The 3,728-nt window shown below is 34.2% G+C and overlaps 1 long non-coding RNA gene across 1 annotated transcript; it reads left to right on the top strand.

Annotated features, from left to right (window-relative positions):
* Positions 1 to 2,040: 2,040 nt before the first annotated feature.
* On the top strand, positions 2,041 to 3,310 carry LOC126726563 (uncharacterized). The gene is made up of 2 exons (XR_007655992.1): positions 2,041 to 2,221; positions 2,912 to 3,310. It is a non-coding gene; the product is annotated as an uncharacterized LOC126726563 (long non-coding RNA).
* The last annotated feature ends 418 nt before the right edge of the window (positions 3,311 to 3,728 follow it).

Below are 3,728 nucleotides of genomic sequence, written 5' to 3'. Positions count from 1 at the left end.
AAGGAAGCAATGAACCTTGATAGTATCTATTTGAAAAGGGATAAAAAGGAAGACAAGAAATGGAAAAAAAGAAGTGGGGTAGGGGAGATGACCAAAAATAAACTGAGACAATATGTTGTAAGCATGTCTTGCAAGATCAACATGAACCAATTTAAGATTATTATTTCACTTGCAAGCCTATTTGTTTCTAGATTTTCCATACGTGAAAAGCAGGATCAATTCTACCTCCATGCAAGGTTTTGAACAATAATTTTTCAATTAGATGCTCTCAGTTAATTGATATATTTAATTACTAGTATAAACAAAAGGGTCATCAACATCAGTACATGGAGAAAAACCCATTTTCACATCCAAAGTATAATACCAGCAAAAAAACCCAAATCAGACAATGGACATGAAAAATGGAGAGGGAGAGAGAGATATATATTGCACCTGGGAGATATATATTGCACTTGGGAGAGGGAGAGAGAGGTATGGACATGGTGACAGAGCTCGGTATGGACTCGCTGGTGACAGAGCTCGGTATGGACTCGCTGGTGAAGATTCAGGCCTGGTTCAGTGCTTCGATCATGCAGTGTTCTTCTCAGGCCTAGTTCAGTGCTTCGATCACGGAGTGTTCGTCATGGAGCTAACTTGTTGGGAATGAAAAGGGAAGTGAAAATGAGAAGAGGCCTGACTCTGATGTGAGAGGAGGTTGAGAGAAGGAAGTGAGAAGAGGGAAAAGTTTCATTGAAAATTTAGGGGAGAAATGAAATCAAACAGGGGAGTTGCAACGGTAATTACCCAGCGTGACTCTGATGTGACAACGCATTGGTAAGGGCCCCACAACGTAATCTTATTTACCACATTTGCCACTGAGTTTCAGTTTTCAACTTTTGAAAACACCAAAAGCCTATTTTCATTTTCCATCATCCACATCCAAAATTTTGAGTTTTTGAGTCATGGAAACAATCATCCAAAACCAAGCCAAACTGTTTGTCATCCGCGGGACCCACTTGGTTTGGATGATGGATCATGAAAACTGAGTGATATCACTCAATTTTCATGATATCCAAACAAGCTCTCAGTGTTTCTACTTTCCATCACCCTTTAGTGGGTCATTTGATTAAAGACATCATGTCTTCAGTTAGTTCACTACAGTTTTTTTCTCTCTCATACACATCGACAAGGCAATGATTTGGCACATGCACTAGCACGAAGAGCAAGACTTTCTTTTCCTGTTTTAGTTTAGATGGAGTTTGTTTCTCCTGACATCTATAAGCACTTTGTTTCTGATTTGTTAGCAATAAAATAGTTTGGCCAGCTTGGTCTGTTTCTCCAAAATATATAAATAAATATATATATATATATATATATATATATATATATATATATATATATATATATATCTCACCCACGTTTGATGCATTTTTTCCTAAAATTTAACACACACTAAATTTAACAGTTTGCTCCATTTCAAAAAGCTTTATCACATATGCGGAGCGCTTGTAACGAGACTAGTTATTATTATTTCTATATTGAAACAAACAAAAGGAAAGGAGCAATCTATATAATACTCAAAGCTGAAGCGTAGCATTTAGTGCTGTCAGGCTCACGTTGAGCCACATCAGCGGCCATGTCATTTTCATCTCATTTTCTGAATTTGTCCTACAATTTTAAAATAGTTTTATCAATTTTAAAATTTAAAATAGTAATAAATATAAAATCAATCCTAGTCCTATCTCCACCATAAAACCCACTTCTTATAAATATAATTCTACCATAAAGCCCAACAAAGCCTTTTCAGCTGAAACCCTTTGTTTTCACTGTTTCAACCTTCTGTTTTTAAATTCCTTTTGTTGCACGGTTTAAAGCTCCTCTCTCCCCACGTTTTGTTTCACATTCCTTCCCCTTCCTCACTTTCTGTTCTACGGTTTCACATTTACTTCACGCCAGCCTCTCTCCCTTCTAGCGGCAATCTCTCTGTCTTCCTTCCTTCCTGCCTTTCTCTCCTCATAGTCTATAAATATTGATAGAAGTTGGTTCAAAGCATAAAAGCCCTAGAACCATCCGGAAACCAAAATCTACAATTTGATTTTTATTTTCATTTTACTTTCTACTTCTAATTTGTTTTGTGTTTTCTTCAGTTCAGGTATATCTTTCTTTTTTGGTTTTCAGGAAACAGAAGTCTCTTCTCACGAAAGCTTGCAGCAAGTAGTCGTCCTAGCACAGATTCTGATATGTACATCTCTTTTCTTTTTCAAATTTTCTTTTTGGACTTTGTTTGCTTAAGTAATCCAATTTATTGCTCTCTTAACACATTATTATAATATTAATATGCACTTGAATATTGTCCAAGAAACTTTGATCGGATATTGCAAATTTGGAATTACTAAGTTGTGAGTGTAAAACCACATAATACATACCTGTTTAGGACAATTTGTTGTTACATTTTAATTTTTCAGTGATTCATTGAGTGTTGCTTCTTTTACATGTACACAAAATGTTTGATAAAATTCTTAAGTGATGTTCTGTTGGCCTTTTTTACTCTTTTCCCCGGTGACAACTTTAGCCCAAAACACCGACTCCTTCAAGAAATTCACTCATTTCTTCTCTCTCCAAAAAAATCGGATCATGTATTTGTGAATCATTTTAATTTTTATTTAGTTTTACTAATTCGTTTATTTTCAAATTGCTTTTAGTTTGAGTACTGTTGGTTTCAAAAGTCAATTTGGATTATAAGACTCTAATCTACACCTAAGAATTTGTTAAATTGTTTGTTTGTTTTTCAGATTTCAATTTGCCTCCAATAAGTTCCCCTTTTTCTTTCAGCATGTTTTCTTTTTCCTTTTTCATTTTTATTGTTGTGTTTGGCCGTAGAGAAAAGCTCAGATATTTTTGGTAGTATAATTTGAGATTTTTTGATTTGTAGGTGGTATTGACAACTTTCATCGTGATTTAATGGTTGGGTTGGTGCACACGAAAGCTTCTTAGAGAGCAACTTGGCCATTGTTGGTGGCAATGATTAGTGAGGATGGTTGTGACTTGTAAGGCGATTGGAGCAGCGGTATTCCATATTACCTTTCTGTCACTCTAAATTTCTTGCTTAAGGTAACAAAAGGTTTCCACCTTCTATTGGGTGTGAAAGGAGTGTGGGCTGTTTTTTTTTTTTTTTTTTTTTTTTGGATGGGTTTTCCCAACTCTTTCATGTTAGAGTTTATTGCATTGATATTAGCAATGGTCATGAATTTTTTTGGGGGGAGGGTTTGTGTATAATATGATTGATAAAATTCCTCAATGAATGAGTGGTACTGGAATATATATATATATATATTTATATATATACGTATAATATGATTGATAAAATTCCTCAATGAATGAGTGGTACTGGAATATATATATATATATATATATATATATATATATATATATATATATGAAAAAGGAGTTGTAGCTGTAGTTTCCTTTATTTAAATTTTTGTTTGTTAGCCCTCCAAGGAGGTTAAATTTAATCTCAAACCATTGATATTGAACCGTACTTTTATATTGTTATATTATTTTGTTTTGAAAGTTTAATATAGAGCAAGATGCTTTTTTGTGTGCAAGTTATCCCATTTGATTATAAAATCTACTAAAAGTTGAAACTATGTGTGTTTGGTATGGATTTTGGAGCCTAGATATGTCTTCTCCAGCGATCACTTCAGCACAGAGATGTTTGCCAAAGCTTTGCAGGAGTTTCTTTATATTGT

This window comes from Quercus robur, chromosome 5 (assembly GCF_932294415.1).
Source record: "Quercus robur chromosome 5, dhQueRobu3.1, whole genome shotgun sequence".
In the NCBI taxonomy this organism is placed as follows: domain Eukaryota; kingdom Viridiplantae; phylum Streptophyta; class Magnoliopsida; order Fagales; family Fagaceae; genus Quercus; species Quercus robur.
The sequence above is the reverse complement of the archived record's forward strand: the minus strand, read 5'-3'. Positions and strand labels throughout refer to the sequence as shown.